The following is a 19,051-nucleotide window of genomic DNA, read 5'->3' on the forward strand; positions in this document are numbered from 1 at the left end:
GTTCGGTAAGATGCAACTGTCATGTGCTGGTATTGTTTGTGTCAAAGGATGCAAAAATTTATATTTAACACACAATTTTTTCCCCATTTAACTTCAAGATAATGTGCAAAGATTTTGTCTAAGTTGTCAATTATAACTCTTACCAAAGTGGGTAATATATAAAATAAAATAATATTTGGCCAAAATCATTTTTTTGCGATGTTTGAACCAATCTCAAATCAATATAAGAGAAAAAAATTGCATTTGGTTTATCTTTGTTAAACCACAAAAAGTTAAAAATTTCAATTCTGTCATCTTATCTCACCACTGCATGGGGAGAGTATCTTAAGAAGGAGGATGTGGGTGTGATATGACTACTTCTGTGGTTAAATCCAGAAGTTGTTATGAAGCACTGCTAACCACTATACTGACAAGCATAAATCTTAGTTCTGTGGATCGTGAAAATTATTAATATTGTGATTTTACTTAGAAAACAAATCAGCACATCAATGTCTGTATATAATATGGGTGTAAGCATTTAAAAGAATATTGCATTTTGGTCATGTATATCAATACTTTCCTGGGGTTAATAAATTATAGCTTTATTAGCATTTAACATCATTGCCCCAAATTAGAAACATGAAGACGAGCTCTGCTCATTTGTGGTGTCCTCGTTGCTGGGGAAGCAGAATTGTGGAAGTGATATAAGGGTGTAGGAGTGTGCCAGCTGAACAATAGCTCTGGAAAATGAATCTGACAGAGAGGGAGAAGGCTTTGGCTCCAGTGAAAGATGGGTATCACAGTGTGTGTGAGCTAAAACTAGGACAGCTCTCCGAAGGACAGGAGTGGGATGTAAGGGCAGGGGCAAACGCACACAGGTAAGATGAAAACCCCTTGATTTTAAGCCCGTCACACACATACTCAAAGGCATGCGCTTTTACCAAACATGCAGGAAAGATGTTCACTGAAGTACCCTTGGCTCAAGGCGAATAGATTTGTTTGGTTAGGGATCAGAGTCATTTTTTCCCCCCAGGTTTAGAAATAAAAAAAAAAAAAAATCTTATCAGCCGCTTTTAGCCTATTTTCGTTAGTGCTGTTATTATAAAATATTTCACAGTTAAAAATTTCGGTCCTGATCGATTCCGTGTCAGTTTTCGTGAATACAGCTCTGACAGACTGTACCTTTTGAAGCCATCAGCTGAAGCAGAAGGCCTCCGCAGGGGGCTGATCAGACAGAAAGAGCCGAGATGTTCATTAGACAAATCCATCCATCCTTTCCTCTCCTCCTCCACCTGTTCTTTTTCAGCAGCACTAAGGTTAATTAGCACATTGGATTAGGCAGGTGCCTCCTCTGTAGACCTTCTCCTGCATCCTCTGCAAACTCACGTATCTCAAATCATCGCTGTAAACATACTGACACTATTTTAGACTATATACTGCTATATACAGCATACAACTGTACATAAACCCATTATTAAATTAAGAAAAAAAATGAATAACCATCAGTTAACTAAAGAATTAAACATATGGATATAAAAAAAATGATGAACTCCATGTTTGTGCATGCTCACATTTCGACAGCCTGATTTTTCTTTTTCTTTAACAGAACATCCTGAAATTTTTTATTGCCTCTTTATTCCTTCTTGTCACATGCACTTTTTAATGTAGTGCAACATGTACAAGACAAATTTCTTCCTGTCTGCAGGTTATAGCAGCTATAAACAGTTATACCTTTTGTCTGTCTCTTAAATTTAATAAAACAAATAAGCAGTCATGAAAAAGAGTTATTTTGTAGAGGACCAGGAAATTACACTTAAATACTTATCTTGTTGACTTTTTTGTGGAGGACAATTACAAAACCTGAAATAAGTACAGTTTTGCAGAACACTTCACCTTCTCAACAGTTTGACATAGTTTTCTTAACAGCATACTGACAGCGATGAAAAATTATTAATACCTAAAGTGATTTGAGATTTCTCCAGCATTTTGGTGTAAAAATGAAAAGTATGAATAATTTTAAAAAATAATCAAAATGAAAATAATGAAAAATAGTTATGCAAATATTGGTTGGCTACATGTCTTTAGAGTTGTCAAATCTTCAGTTTAAGCCCATGTTATTTTAGTTAAAGATGGGAAATATAAATAGGAAATAAAATATCAGTTCATTGTGGAAGTGTCAATAGAAAATATATATATATATATATATATATATATATATATATATATATATATATATATATATATATATAGACATGAATGTCAAAATATATAAGAATAATCCCTATCATTTATTATATACAGTGGCATCATAAATAAAAATGTAAAGAAAAATAACAATAAACAATAAATAGAAGTAAAAAATAGAATTAAATATAGCACATGAAGTAAGTTACATATTGCACTTGAAATGTAGTGTAAATGAAAAGAAATATTGCACAAATGTATTGGTAATCAGATATTGCACTTGGAACTTATCTTGAGTTGTGGGAACAGTAGTGTCAAAGTATTATTGAACAATCATTTCTAGGCTACAATAGATAGTGCCTCCCAAAAGTGGTCCAAGGAAGCACTCTGTGAACTGGTGATAGTGTCACGAGCACCCTCATTGATCATTGTCTTTAGAGAGTGAGGACCTTCTCTCAGAAGAGCTACTGTACAACAAATTGCTGAAAAGGTTTCTCCATGATAGAAAGGTTTCAGATGGGGTTGCATAACTGCTCATCACTGATGCACCATTCATGTACTGTTGAACGCATTTAGAATGGGCCCATGAGTATCAGAACTGGACAATCGCGCTGATAACATTTTCTTTTAGATCATTTGGCTGGCTGGGTGTGTGTAAATAGGGAAGAGATGGCACCAGGATGCGTTGTTTGAAGAGGTGGTGGAATAAGAAGGGGTCATTGTTGTTATAGAATGTACAATCAAATTAGAAATACTCTCTTTCATGATGTTCTGAGCAATGGGTTCCGGCATTCATGCGGATGTTACTTTGACGAGCACTGCCTACCTAAACATTTTTTACCTAAACGATTTGAAGCGTTGACCCCAGTTCTCCAGATCTCAGTCCAATCAAGCATCTGTTGGACATGCCGGAAGTCCCATTTATAGTGACCCCACCTCAAATCTTGAAGGACTTATAGTATGTGCTGCCAGATCTTGGTGTCAGATGCCACAGCACATCCTGAGAGGTCTACACAATATTAGACAGGTGGTTTTAATCTTATGGCAGATCAGTGTGTGTCTATGAGCGACTCCATGATCCTGCACTTCATCTTCAAATATCAGTGCTCAGCTCACATTGGGTTTTGGCCAGGAAGCAGCGTTTCTGGCGGCCTCGGAAGCAGATTGTGATTAGCCGTACAGCTTTCACGTCGTGATTGCTTACAGCTGAGCCACAGTGCCGCCCAAACTGGAGAATCAGCTACTCTTATAGAGTTGATGGCAATGAAAATATAATTTGATATCTGATTTTAAGAATGGCGGTCTGGGCAACTGTAAATGCTTATTTTCTGCAGTGTTAGAATATTTTATGAAGGCAGTTTTACTGTTATTTTGCTGTCTCATTATTTCATTCACATTGAAAGAAGAGAGAAAGCGTGAGAGTGTGTGTGTGAAAGAAAGTAGCTTGAGCTGTGTGAAGGCAAGAGGTTGCCAAACAGGATTTATTTTGTTTTTATCCCAGTACAAAGGCTATCCAACCCTGACGGCAGGCTTTCCATGACACGTCCGTGCACGGAATCCCTGCCAATGTCAGTTCACACCTCCATGGCAATACCTGCTGCCCGCTGTGCCCGGACAAGTGCCTGTGCCAGCCTGTATTCCATCTTTACACTGTATTAAGTTTTGAGATTTATCAAAATCCCTCTCTGTGTTTAGATCATCTACTACACTGGAACCACAGTGTGAGGTGTCAGTACATAAAAAGGTCTTTGTTGGAGGTTTTTTATTTTTTTTTACAAGCTGTCAGAGTCAGCCAGGGAGCTCATTCACTTGGAATTGTCAGTGTGTGAGCTGTTTAAAAAAACAAGGAGGTTAAATGTTTGTGAGCTATCTGTTCCAAACCCCCTTCTTGGAGAGATTGCCGGAGAGCGAGGGGACTGTGGTGGCTCTGCGATGGTGTGGGGCCTGAATGAAGACGGATGGATCCATCAGAAAGACTGGATGATGAATCGTCGGCTGTGGGAGAGGCTCTCATTTATGTAAAAGAGGTGCTTTCAGACGTGGCACTGCCATAAATCAGACAGAGATTGCTCTAATTTCATTACAGTGGTAGACAGAGGAGGTGCCACAGTGTAGCTGCAGAGAGACACACAGTCAGAGTTTCATTGTAGTATTTAGATTCAGCAGGCGTAGGAACCGTGACTGTCGTATGGGACACTGCAGTATTCTCCAGATGTGTGTGTTTATCTCTTTCAGATTCTCTGTAACCCCGGTGCTGGATTAAGGATCTTTCAGCCTGTGCAGGGGTAAGCTGGAATCATTTTGTGCGTGCGTGCGTGCGTGCGTGCGTGCGTGCGTGCGTGTGTGTGCTTGTGTGTCTGTGTATGTGTCATCCTCACAAAAGCTGTTTAGCACCAAGCCATTTCTTTCCCAATGCAGGTGGTGTGGCGAAGGCGTGAGAAAGTAGCTGAAGCGCTCAGTAAAAGGCCAGCTCCAGCTCCCATGCATTATGGATGTGAGACTGGAGGCGATATAGCTAGGCAGTAAGGAGAAGGAAAGAGTGTTAAGCAAAACAGGTTAAGAGTGCTTTCCACCCCGAGTGAGGGTATATGTGTGCGCACTCTTTCTCTGCGTGAGCCCCATGAGTGACTGGCCTCCCTCAGTAGGAGGTGGCGAGGGCTCCAGCTGTTTTGGCAGATAAGCCGGCACAGTGGCACTCTCAGCTTCGTGCATCAGCTGCCACTGTCTCCTCTCCACCCGACACTTAGCTGTAACCACACACAAACGCTGGGACTGCTTCAGATCCCTCAGCACCAACTCGGCTAGAAACACACCCGCACACATGCATGCGCATGTACGCACACACGCGCACACACACACACACACATACACACACACACGCACACACACACACGGCACCACTCTTTACAAGTTCTGCCTTAACACTGAGGATAACTGATACCTCATCGTCCTTTCCATACCGCTGCCGACTAATTACCAGACATTGCCACATAAACACAAACACATACTGTAGCTCACTGTTACTGATTATAATTGGAGTAATGAACACAAGGCCAGAGGGTTTTTCAGCTAACAGCCATCTTCCGACTCCATCCGAGATGACTTGTGGAGACATATTGGGTAAACAGTGAGCATCTTGCTCAACCTGCTAAACAGCCCTGACTGTGAACACAGAGTTTAGATGAGAGTATAACAAGCCAGGACAGAGCTCTTTAGCTCTAAAAGCTCCAGGAGCACTTCTGTTTTCATTTTTGGATGACCATACTGTTACCAATTTTTTTAAACATAGATTACTAGACTAAAAAGCATGAGCTAATTTTTGACGCACTATATGCATATGACATATATGACATAATGCTATCAACATGGTTGCTTGTGAGGTATAATATGTTTGTTTAAGATACAGTTTACAGAGTGCTTTGTTGGGGATTGTTACCAGTTTCAAATTTAAAGCAGAGATAAATCACTACAATAAAAACAAGAAAAGGAAAGGCAAAACAAAATGTTAGCAAGCTAAGTGATCAATCTTAATTGATAGTTGAAATTAGCAGCGTGCTCTAGGGCTGTCAGCGTATCCAGGTCTACGCTATCAATTCATAGTAAATAGTAATGAATAAAATGTGTTTAGTGTTCCATTTAGTACATTACAAGCTCTTAATTTTTTTCTACCTACTAATAACTTTTAAACAACGTTCTTGCAAAGAACGAATCAGAGGAAGGCAATTTTATGAGAGTAAGTCAAAAATGATCCGCTCTCCGGCTGGAGAATTTATCTTAATACATTTTTCAGAACAGAGAAATAAGTAATTTTTCAACATAGTGTCCTTGCTTGTCAATACACTTTTATATTAAAAATGTTTTAGGCCGAGTTGTGAGCCACGAATGCACGGTTGCCTTTACTTCTTCATCAGAAGTGAATCTTCACTGTTTTCAGACTCCCAAACAGGTGAACGCATGATGGAGCAAGATCAGCACTATAGAAAGGAATCTCTAACGCCTCAAAATGATGACAGTGTGGGAAGAAAGTGTGCAGATGTGCATTGTCATGCACAATCACAACGCCTTTGAATAGAAGTCCCCTGCATTCAATCTGATACTTGGGCATCAGTTCTTCAATAAGCATCTCGCTGTATTGAACACTGATAATGTTCCGGTACTGGCCCTTGAGAATTTTAGAAAATTGTAAGCATCAATTTTTCAGCTGATGGTTGACTTTCGAACTTTTTCTTGGTCTGTGATTGAGGATGTTTTTATTCCATACTCTGCCATTTAGACTCGTAGTGATGAAACCATGTCTAATTGCCTAAAACTTTTACCCTCCTTAGAGTATTAGTTCTTTTTTTTTTTTGCAGATATCCAAACGGTTTCTCCATATTGTCCATACCAGTCTTTGAGAAATAACAGCATCAGGTATACGCTCAGACTGCAAAAAAATGATAATAACCACTGCAATTTGCTTCTTTTGAGTGAATCAAAAATTCTGACACCAAAGTTACAAATGGACTGATGTAACACGATCACATCTGCATAACAGTAACTGGGGAGCCAGTAGCCTTGAACGAAAGCACTGATAAGACTGTGTGGCTGTGCAGATAGTTTGAGAGTGCGGATGATTTTTGACTCACCCTCGTATTTCATCAGGTAAAGTCATTTGAAACTGTATAGCTTCTGAGTCATTTTTAATTACTTACTGTATAATATGACATTTGGGGGGGGGGGGGAGTACATTCTGAGGGTTAAACAGGATCCATGTTAAAATCTGCCATCTTTAGACGAGAATACTTTAACACCGTCTGCAAAACCATTTCAGTGAAGTGTAAGCGCTTGCATCACCTCAGGTCGAACTGGAAAAGACAACAGGATATGTATTGAGTTAGGTCTTAACAGATGTGCTTTTATTATTGTTATCACAGATGGGCCTTTATTTTGTTGCATTAATGGGCAAGTAAGATACTAGTAGTAAAACTACTCCATATAGAGGAAAAAGTCAGTTCAAACATGTATATATTTCTTGTTTTATATAAAACAAATCTTCCTACAGTAAAATAACTGCATGCTCCGTTTTTGTAACGGCCCCCAATCCTCTGAGCAGGTGTAATATTCGCCCCTACACATTCATCTTGGCACATCTGTTGGAACTCTGCCAGATGTCATACACTGCTGAGAGGGTCATGGCAAAACTTCTGTCGACTGTTGTATCTTTTGGATTGTTGTCTTGTTGCCAAATGCGCTGAGATTTTCCTTATTTCAACTCGGATACCAGACAGGGCTGTGAACATTTCCTCCGTCTCAACTGTGAATTTGAATACCAAATATCTTTTACAAACACTTTTTTCTAAAGATATAAACTTTTTTCTTGTACCCACATGCACTGTGCATTACATGCCCTGTACAACATTATTCGAGTGGGGAGAGAAAAAAAAAAGCAGATTCGAAGAAGGGCCTGTGTTAACTACTTCCCTGTCATATGTTTAACAGACTTGCTTTTTCATTTAAATATGTACAATAAACAATACATGATCATCAAAATGGGAAAAACAAATGGGATGAATGATGTCATTATTCAGAGCCCTTTTTAAATCAGGCAATGAATCATGAAGCAGAAAATGAAAAGCTTCATTATGTTTGATGGAATTAATTTAGGTGACTAAAAAGTAGGACATGGTAAAGTCCATATGTAGATTTTTACTTTTTTATTTTTTATTTTAATGCATACATGTTATGCAATTTCCTTCTCTCACTGTATCCCTCTCTCCGTATCCCTCTCTCCATCTTTCTCTTGATCTCTTTCTCTTTGTCTTTCTATCTCTCTCTCACACAAACACACCCACACACACCCAGCTGCACTATTATTGCACTAGAGTGTGTATTTGAAGCCAAAGCTGTGTTGAGGAAGCGATAGTCCTAGAAGAGTCGAATGTAAAGGTCAGTAAACAGCGGGCTGAAAGATTGGAAGGGAAATCGGTTAGCTGTACCGGGAGTCACCGTGCGTGCACGCGTGTATGTGCATGTGCTTCCTGAGCTTTAATGGCACTGTTTGAGTATTGTGCTGTCCCGCAGTCCGCCCGGGTCCCAGCTGACCTGTCAGTGATAGTCAGGGTGCACAAGAGCAGCATAACAGGGCTTAATGGAGCTGAAATTCCCTCTCAGCCGTCCTTCGTACTCTTGTTCGCTCAGCCTCAGGTGTGTGGGTCATCCCCGAGCCATTGGACCAGCAGGGGAAAAAAGGGATCAGATGAAAGATTCCCATATTAATATGAACTCTAGATGCATTCCCACAGCTCATTATCTTTCACACTGGTGTTTTTCAGAAGACTCAGAAGGTTTCTAGGTAAAAGACCAAAGGCAGTTTTTATAGCATAGACGTGTGTGTGTGTGTGTGTGTGTATGGTGGACTTTAGCTGGAAGGAGCAGTGTTTTTCTTTAGTGGTAAGGAGAAGGAAAAGCTGGGCCTCTTGGCTCCGACTTCACTCACGCCGATGTTAGCAGCTCAAAACCAAGAGTGCCATTAGTAGAGTAGCTCGGCCAGTATATTTCCACACACACACGGCTGACCCGCTATTTTCCACAATCTTGCTCCAAAATAGATGAGGGTGCCAGCGCATTACGTCGTGCTGCTAGTGACTCCTCTCAAATCATGCAGTCAGTGCCCATTCACTGCATGTTTACACAATTCTCTTCACACTGCCCTCACGCACAACATGACCTTTTCAGCTTCTGCTATTTGATCCGAGCTCTCTTATGCCCTAAAGAGCCCCGAAATCTCGTGTGTTTATCATCAAGGGCAACTGAAAAGATATGAGAAAATGCATTAGGAGTGGAGTGTGTATATGTGTGTGTGTTTGGTGGGGGGGAAAAAAGTCCAAGATCCAAGTCTGACTTGTACCACTCACCTCTCAGTGTACTGCAAAAGCTTTATTGATCCTTGTAGTGGATTTTTGCTGGCATTTGCTCATTAGATTCACCTGCATTCACCATCTTTGGAGAGTACCTGAACACGTGTGTTGTTAAAGGGAGTGTAGATCTCTAAAGGATTGTTTTTGCCGAACAGACTGGCCGATTTGTTTATTTTTTTCTTTCCTTTTCCCCCTGCAGTGTTAGTTTTCAAGGTGAAAGGTCACTTTGCCATCTAACCTCCCGTAAGTTTGAGCAAGGGAGAGAACCGTTTCACAACCCTCCCCTTGTTTAGGCTGTTGCATTCTAGTCTAATGGTAAAGACTTTGGGACTGAAATCTTTTTGATATTCTGAGCTAACGGGTCAAGAGAACATTATAATGCTTTTGGCTATCCATGGGGTATTGCACTATAAGAGTAGATGTGTGTGTCTATATAAAAAAGAGCTAGCGTTCTAGTCCACAGTCGGCCTCAGAATTGTTGACACCCTTGGTAAAGCTTCGTAAAGCCTTTATAGAAAATGGTTTTGCAGGGAATGAAATTTGGATTTATTATCTTGGAATTAATTTTCATAAATTGATGGCTTGATTAGCATCATGTTTTCTCTTTGAGACTGAACTAATTAACCACAAGGACACTTTTTTTTTTTTTTTTTTTTTTTTTTTTTGTAACTTGTTTTTACGAAAAATTGTACCAGTAATGCACGAGCTGCTTTGAGTTAGTGACTTCCTCATGACTAAGAAGTTCTAAAAATGTTGAGGACATTGTTACAATAGTGCTGCTTTGAGATTATTTCTCATTCTTGGACATTCAAGCTGGAATGCCGCTGTACTTGAAAGACCATTTTGCTGATGCAAATCGGTTTCCAGGAAGGACGCTTCGTTCCAGGTGAAGGACATGAGCCCATTTCCACATGCTGCCTGATTTGCATTTCCTTGATAATCTTTACAAAGACGTTAACAAACAGAGACAACAAAGAACAAGCATTAACCACGTGCCCTGCCAGTGGATCGGTGGACCTAGAAAGTACGCAAGATGGAAGGATGTAAAAGTGGTGTGAACGTGTACAGCAGAGTTGATTCGTGGCCGGCAAACATTGCCACATCGCAGTCTGAGATTTCAGAAGACATAAAATTTGATCTCCCCGTGAGATCTGTGTTTGCGGACAGCTTCAGAGATTAGCAGCAGGACGGCGGGAGAGTGCCGTTGACTTGGAGACCGGATTGCCTTATCTTCATTAACTATGCATGGTCACGGTTTGTCCGAGCCAGGTAACGGGAGGAGGAGGAGAATGGACAAGGGGTTCTGGATGGGGCATGGATGAAATAAATAAATAAACAAACCCTTTTCTAATCCTGAATTATTGTCGTGAATGTTAGGAAAGCGTGTGTGTGTTTGTTTCAGCATGTGTGTGTATATTTGTGTGTATGCTGCCAGTAGAGATAAAGCGAGACAAAAGGATTGCTTTATGGGCATCTCCTGTGCCTACCCAACATCTTTTATCCTTTTGTTCCATGAACAGAAGGAGAAAAGTGCTAAAATGCTATAAAGTGCTTGTTAAGGGGCAAGGAAAAGTTGTGGGAAGTATATTTCTGATTCCATCGCCACTTGGATTGCCACTTTTTTTTTTTTTTTTTTTTTTTAATTCAGCAAGCACTGTTGTTGGGTCGCGGCCCAGGAGAAAATTGCCAGGTTAAGACGTTTGACCTGGAGTCAGGGTATTTTGTTCAAAGAAAAGATGTTCTTTCACAAACATATACACAAGCAATTAGTCATGGCAGCTTTGCCATTTTCTGATGGGTTTATTCTGAAGTCTTGGCTCCTGTGCATAAGCGGGCTATTTTTTGATGCTGATGCTTTTAGTGACGGAGGTATTTACACATATCACCAGGTCTTGCTTTGTTCCTTCTCAGCTAACCTTTTGTCTGCAATCCTACTGGGGTTTGTTTATTTAGGTTTACCTCTTCATCCCCCTTTTTCAGGTCAGAGTGTTATACAGAAAGTAGGCTCGTCATCAGTATGACGGAAACATACACTCATGCTGTTTTAATAACGGCTTTCTCGCTTTCTTTTAACACACCCATTATCCAGTCATCCATCATTCCTCTCCCACCTCCTAAATGAGGTGTATAGGTTGGGTTACAATCAGAGGCTCCCACTGGGGTAATAAGAGATCCATTCAGTTTTGGACATTCAGAGGGAGGTCAAACGTCCAGTGTGTATGATTTGAGTTTTAATAAAGACGCACTGGTGGTTGCCAGACTGCCATTCTTTTGTGCCGCATGCTGCTTTCAAAGTGATTTATGTTCAGGAAGGCTATTAGATTGCCTTCTGCTGTCCTGCTTCATCCATGCGACTGCCTGCCGCGTGAGAGAGAGTACCACGGGACCGCGCTTCCTTTTCCTGTTAGAAATGTTTGCATTTTGCAGACAGTGAATAAAAACACAGTTACATTCGTCAGTGTTAAGGTTGCATTCTACCGTCGTTGTTCTGTGTTATCGGGTTTGCCGCCCATGCAGACGTGGATAACAAATGTAGGGAATTACAGAATACACTAATGTTAGGTTTAGTCAACGATTGTGTTTGTGGTTTTCTGCCAACTTGACAACAAATGGCTGAACAGAAAAGCCATTGTAAGCATAATGTACGAGGCCAGCTCCTGTTTGAAGTGGGCTGTGCGCGGGAGGTGGCTCAGCGCAGGGAGATATGGGAGAACTGAGCCAGAGAAACTGAAAGGCCACTTGTCAAATGACAGGGTTGAAACACTGAGGCTCCCCGGGCTGGCACACAGGGAGCTGGGAAAAGGACAGGAAAGAAAAGTCAGGGTCATGGTCTTTAAGACCTACAAAGACCTGCTGTGGGAGGCACAGAAGGGAAGATGGAGGAAGAACAGGAGAGAAGGAGATGTAGATGAATAGAGAGAAAATGAGAAAGATACAAAGAGATAGAGGATGAAAAGGAGAGAAAGACAAGTAAATGAATGTGAAAGAAAAGTAGATGGAGAAACTGATGATGGATGAAAAGGAAAGAGATAGATGGAGTAAGCAAAATAGCGGGAGAATGAGAGATACATGGAGACGGAGGACGGCATATAGAAGGTGAAGTAGTGATACAGAGAGATGGAGGAGGACAAGGTCAAAGAGAGAGATGCAAGAAGAAAAGCAGAGGGAGATCAAGCGAATTGGAGAGATTAAGGAAGAAAAGTAGAGAAGTAGAAGAGATGGACAGAGATGACAGAAATGGTGGAAGAAAAAAAAAGACATGGAAAGAGAGGGATGAAGAAAGCAAAGCAGAACTGGGGAGATGGAGGAGAAAAGGGTGAAGGTGGAGGATTGATGCAGATAGAGGGAGGAAGAAAAGGAGAGAGAGATGGAGAGAAATAGACGAAGTAAAGCAGAGGGAAATAAACAGAACTAGGGCGATGGAGTAAGAGAAACAGATGAACAGTGATGCAAAGAGGTCAATGAATGAAAGGTGGGGGAGACAGAGCTATACAGAGAGATTGGAGGTGATGCACAGAGATAAAGAAAGAAGATGCACAAAGATGAAGGGGTTGGAGAATAATACAGAGAGAGGGAATAAGAAAATGAGAGAAATGGAAGATGGAGACTGAGAGATACGGAGGAAAACAATGAGCGACTTGAAGATGTAAAGGAAATGAAAATGGAAAATGATGGAAAATGGAGAAAGAGCAAAAGACATTTAGAGGAGGTGAAAAGAGTGATGGAAAGTGATGAAAAGAAGAGACAGGGGGTATAGGGGAGAAGGGGAGATACCGGTATTGAGAAAGGAAAGGAAGACATGGAAGAAGATGGAGGTGGTGAGTTTGAGAGAGAAAGGAAGAGGGACACGAAGGATAGACAAGAGACAAAAATGGTGGAGAGAGAGAGGCGTTTTAGGGTCAGACTAGATGGCAAGAATATTTTACATTGATCCTGAATTGTTTGATCATCGTAATTTAAAAGTGATGTCAGACTGTGTGTGTGTGTGCATCTATTAAAATGTGACAGAAGTATACCTTTTGAAGCTGCAGTGGTACAGTAAGTGGGTGTACGTTCAAAGCAAGTGACAGAGATGAGCGCACAGAGCTTCTCGCATGCTGAAATGCGGCTGTAGAAAAGCAGACCTATCTTGTTCTGAATGACAGGGGGAAGGATGTGAACTTTACATGCTTACCTATGGAGGAGAGGTGACTGGCCTGACTCAGTGCAGCATAACCGCTTGGACAAGAAAGGAAGAAAATGGAGGCCGTCTTAGAAAAAAAACGTCTTAAAAAAAAAAACGCATACACAAGCACACGACACAAGTCCTTTTTCCTCCACATATAGCTATTTCTATGAATCTGCATAAATGAAGGCTGGGAAACCCTGTATAGTGCATGATTCAAACTTCATTGCCTTGTGCTGCACATGTAATCGCAGAAAAATTGCAAAAGACTGATGTATCTAATAATATACACTTATTGCCATACATCATCTTTATGAGAGAATTTCTGCCGTTATTTGCTGTTAATCTAGAATAATATGTTTAAATACAAAATGGTACATTCAGTAGTTAAATATTACCGTTAATTACAATTGAATCACAATGTGATTTATTTATTTATTTATTTATATTTTTTGCTTTTTTATATCACATTGTGCAGCCCCATTCATTTCTCATTTCATTCTTATTCTCCATGAGCAATATCACTATGGGCAATTTGAAAATGCCAGTTAGCCTAATTTGCATGTCTCTGGACTGTGGCAGGAAACCGGAGTACACTACACTACTGTGCCATCACTAATCATTACTATTGTTAATTGATTATTTGGGCTATTTATACAAAAGGATAAGGAAAGGAAATTGACTAATCTTACTTAATTACTTTTTACACCTTATTTTTATTTTAGTCCTTTCATCTGCCTTTTAAGTACTATAGCATATCTGATTTGGTTAATGATAAGTAGATTATTCACATCTTGCATTATGGTCAAAAAAAAAAAAACACTCCCCTGAATTGCCTGATGGCACGGGAATATTTCAAGATAGAAATGCCAGGATTCGTCTGCCTTAAATTGTGAAAGTAATTGAGAATCTTTTGGATGTGCCAGAGTAGGCTTTACTCCTGGTCCGACTCTCCCCTCATCAATACAAGGTTTTGGAGAGAAATTAATATGACTCTGGACCAGTGTAGGACGTAACGCGTTACAAAGTAGCAGATTACTTTTTTGATGTAACGAGTAATCTAATGCATTAGGTTTGCCATTTAAGTACTCAGTTACTTATTTCCAGTCCGTGTGTGTGTGTGTGTGTGTGTGTGTGTGTGTGTGTGTGAAAGTTGTCCTACAAGCCCCGCCCCCTCTGTTATTTCTGCTGTTACCGCTATCTCACCTATGTGGTTTGACTGTGCGAGGACCGATGCACTGAAAGGTGAAAACCTAATCACAGCGCCAAAACTCACGGTGAATGAAATGTACTTACGGCCACTGCGCAAAACTGGGGTGAGTGAGGAGTATTAGTAGTTAACAGATTATAACAGATTATAGGCCAAACTTCACTGAGTGATGATGGTAGAATAATTATAAATGTCTTGACTAAAACAACATGCATGAGGAATCACAAAGGTGTTTTTATTTTCTGCAATGAAAAAGTACTCTAACTAGTTACTTTTATTAGAAAGTAACTTTGTAATGTAACTGATTACTTTTTAAAGACAGTAATTTTGTAATGTAATTAGTTACTTTAAAAAGTAACGTCCCCCAACACTGTTCTGGAGTAAATAAATGTTGACATTGCATAGCTGCATTTCCGGTGATTTATTTTATTTTTTGCCAGGGCAGTGTATATAACGCAATCCATACATTATCTGCTGTGGCTTAACTTTCATCATCTTACTAAAAGTGGTACTTTTTTTCTAAAAATATTTACTTGTAATATTACATTATTGACATTTCTTTCAGATGTCTTTATTTAATACAAATAAATAAGTTAAACTTTATTCACGGTATCGAGCATTAGAAGTGAATCTAACAGCTTTTCTGAGTTGCTGAATGTCATGTGGCCTACAAACAAATCGTCTGTGAAGATATCACCATACAGTTGACATGAAGAGACCCTTCAGGGTGGTTGAACATTATCTCCAGAATGCTATGAGAACTGTGCTGAGCAACATGATTAATGTCTGCGATGTCTAATGTTTCCCCATATTAGATAGGAGATAATGTCCTAATGGCTCATGTGTCGGTTATTGAGCTGGAGAGAGTTCAGGAGTGAGACTAATGACACCAATATGAATCTTTTTGTTCCCCTTTGCATTTGCATTGCGGCCTGTTTGCTTCTAATTGACTGGCAATAAGCTAAAGGCTGGGCAGCTCACGCAGCTAATGAGAGCATCCATTTTTATTTGTAGTTCACTGGAAATCAGTTTGGCTCTTGTTTGCAGCTTTGCCATCCTCCTGAGTGTTCCAATAAGAGGGAACCTGAGGATTTATTGATCTGATAACCCTTTAGCTTGCAGCTTGAAATGAGGTTAAACCTGTTAAGAGCTTAGTGGTAATTATGAATTTCAGTTTATTATTTGTTCAGCTTTTGTTCCTGCTTTGGTTATTTACTGTGGTGACTGACGCTTCTTTGTTATGGTGATTTTGGGAATGACTGACTCAGTGTCAGGATTTGTACTTTTGTAGTTTTATCATTCACATCTTTTGACAAGAGTAGAAAAATCTTCTCGGTCTCCCAGGATGAACCGGCGTGTCTGAGGAATGCTAGATGAAATGCCTTGGTGAATGGCGCTGTCACTTTCTGAACTGGTTCACACTCAGCTGAAGAGAAACAGCACAAAACAGGAAAGAAAAAAAATCATTTATTGACTGTAGCTGAGGAAATGGTAAAAATATATACACTTGCATTCACTTTTCTCACTGGTCACAGTTATTGATCCAGTTAGGGGCAAGTCAGGGGGGCAAGGGAGGTGGAGAGAAAAAGGCACTTTCACACAAAAATTGCACTACAAATCTAAAAAATTGTTAAAATAACCCCCTTAATATACCACCCTTTCCCGCATTTTGTAATTCACACTGAACCCACCAGTCTAACAATAAACCACTTCAGTGTGTGCTTTTAAGTAGCGCCTGGGCATTCTAGGCTCACAGAGGCGTGACGTACAACACAACATCGTCTGAATCTAGTGTGACGTGTAACATATGTGACTGAAATACCGCACATGCTATTACTTTTAAAACAATAGGGTCATGGGAACTGAGTGCTGAGATGCTTTTACTAGCCGTGCACATCGACATCATTTATCCATTGCTAAAGTAGCTAATGAGCCCTTAAGTCTCTCGGTCTTCCCCATTCATAGCCAGTTAAGATCTAACCAATCATAAATCAGAAGGCGGGATTTGTCAGAAAAATATTATTTTTTACATGTAAATGCTAAAGTAAGCTTAATATAATATAAACACCTAAAAACAGCTGCACATCAGTCTCAATCATAGCTGATCATTCAGTATATTTATATTGTTTTACTACAGCATTTTCCTCAAGTTTGGCAGGTACACCCAATGTACTCTTTCATTTTATATATATATAAATATATATATATATATATATATATATATTTTTTTTTTATCTCCACATCTGCACATCACAAGTCTCTCCTGTTCTGTGATGGGGGGCCTCTGCCTTTTAGACACATCTCATTTCACCCCTGTCACTCCCTCCGCTCCCAGCTCAAAGGCACCACAATGTCGTCCCTAATTCCGCCCCATTGCCTTTACACAGAACGACTAGGGCACAACGAAGGCGCAATATTGCTGCCTTTAACAGGCTATGTGAAATAGGCCTGTGCAAGAGAACACAGGAGAATGTGATTGATTAAATTTTCTAAACAGCAGGAATGAACTTTGATGCCACCCATCATTAGCTGTTTCCATGGTGACATGTAATTACCAGCAATGTATGTTGTTAGATGATGCTTGAATTTATCTTCAGGATAACTATGAAGTTATTAAAGTGTAATTGTTATTTGTGCTGTTCTCTTCAGTCCTTGAGGTACGCATAAGCTGGGGGGCCTTATGATGGGGACATGAAGTACTTTCTCATGGGGAGTAAAAACAAGTAATGTAGGTACTCGCCTAATTTCAGAAACAGCTTTAAATGGGTTGCACTCAGACAGATGCTATAAAACACACTGTTCTTCACTCAGTGACATGGCTATTCAGTCCATTTTATTTCCTCTCGAAAGGCAGCAATTAATCTGATTATTAGTATACCGCTCCTGTCGCTCGCTACACTAATGGCCAGTATGACAGCAAGGCTTCTGCATTATTAATAATTCCATTTCAAGAGCTGGGAGAGATTCAGCCAGGCCGAGCCAGGGCCATTGATCAGCAAACACAGCGAGCATAATGCATAATGCCTACATGGCAGGGAGAGCCGGACAAGCAATGAGATGCTCACAGTCACACTTGTACACATTTTACACGGATACATGGACGAAATATATTGTGAGATTAAAAAACTCCTGGGTGTACGCTTGAGCAAAGAAACGGTACGTTGCAGTGCAGACAGAACAGTCTGAAATTGCTTAGTTTGTCAATTACAAAAGTCTGTTTGTTTCTTAGAGCGCTCACTTGCATCTAATGGCCTTTTGCAATATCAATATATCAGATGATGATTAACAAATGATGTATTGCATAGCCCTAGTCCAAATACGCTCACTCTATAAAAAGTGATAACAAGGAGGGAAGGAAGAAAAAAAGCATGCCAGTGTGAGAAAAGATGTAGAAGTGATCTTTAAGGCAATGAGGCACATCTAAATACCAGTAAGCTGCTCTGAGACTATTAAAAGCAAATGAGCAAACAGTGGTCACATGACTCTTGTTAAAAATCATTTACACTCATGATTTATACCCTAACCCGTGTTCCTTGCAGCTGAATAGTTGCGTTTGTGACACCTTCAAGCGAAAACCTCTACAATTTGAAATCTATCTGTTAGCCTTTGACTTGACCCATAAAACATCATCTCAGCTACAGAGTCCCTGGGGTCTAACACATACATCACTTCCTGCTCTGTCACACTGCTTCAAATCCAAACAAAGTTGTCCTGCCAAACGGTTTGCTGTCCTCGCTAAGGCTTAAACAAGCTCATCATTCAAAGGCAAACAGAGCCCTGTTCACTTGGACTGAGATTAGTTTGCTGGATATTTGTGCTAACAGTTTGTGTGACGGGAGACCAACAGTCCCTGCTTTACACTAGATTCAGCTGACTAGCATTTTACATAGGCTCGATGATTTGATGCTTTGATGCTTCCATTGTTGTTTCTTTGTCTTTTGCTAGTCTTTTGCTAGCATGGGAGCAAGCATAACTACTTCGATGTATACTTTATTTTAGAAAAAGTGTGACATGTTTTCCATATCGTACAGCATCCTAAATATCTTACCAGGTGCTTATCTTTTTCTGTTCACACACATACTGTAATGCTGATTTAAACAGTTCCAGCAGAGGTGCTAACGTGCTACAAACGCTAAGAGTGCTGAAATCTCTTGTGATAACGTAAAATACTGTTTGATTTCAAAAGGGAATCATCAGCTATGGCGCATCTTATACAGATCATTAGCTTGAGCAAAAGAACAAAAAAAAATCATGATAAGCAGTGCATTTTATCATGAGGACTTGGTTCCACAAACATCCTGAATAATCCATTTTTGGACATTTGTTAACAAAAAAAAAATGGACTGTTCTTATCTTTAAAAGTTCAATTAGATTAGCCATCCCTTAGTAACGCATAGTTTTAAAGACCAGGCATGCTTGATTGGCTTCCTATCTTACATTCTTTCTCTGTTGGTCTTGAGACACACACACGCCAACACACACATCCACAAGTGACGTCTAACAGGAAATGCGCAGACATGGAAAACTCGTAAGACTTAAGAGACGTCAGGGGAGAGTGTGTGTAACTGAGCTTAAGTAGGCCTGTGCTGACAGCAGTCTTCAAGGTTACACCCATTT

At 40.1% G+C, this 19,051-nt stretch overlaps 1 protein-coding gene across 6 annotated transcripts in view; it reads left to right on the top strand.

Moving 5' to 3' along the window:
* Positions 1 to 19,051, top strand: part of sema6e (sema domain, transmembrane domain (TM), and cytoplasmic domain, (semaphorin) 6E) — a 141,413-nt gene that overhangs the window by 33,571 nt on the left and 88,791 nt on the right. Inside the window, exon 3 of one of the 6 annotated variants that reach the window (XM_053494004.1) lies at positions 4,399 to 4,448. The exons of the other annotated variants lie outside the window; for them this stretch is intronic. The gene's annotated coding sequence lies outside the window, so the exon portion shown is untranslated. The remainder of the gene's footprint in view (positions 1 to 4,398; positions 4,449 to 19,051) is intronic. 6 annotated transcript variants of the gene reach the window in all.

Source organism: Clarias gariepinus, chromosome 4, assembly GCF_024256425.1.
Source record: "Clarias gariepinus isolate MV-2021 ecotype Netherlands chromosome 4, CGAR_prim_01v2, whole genome shotgun sequence".
NCBI classification, from domain to species: domain Eukaryota; kingdom Metazoa; phylum Chordata; class Actinopteri; order Siluriformes; family Clariidae; genus Clarias; species Clarias gariepinus.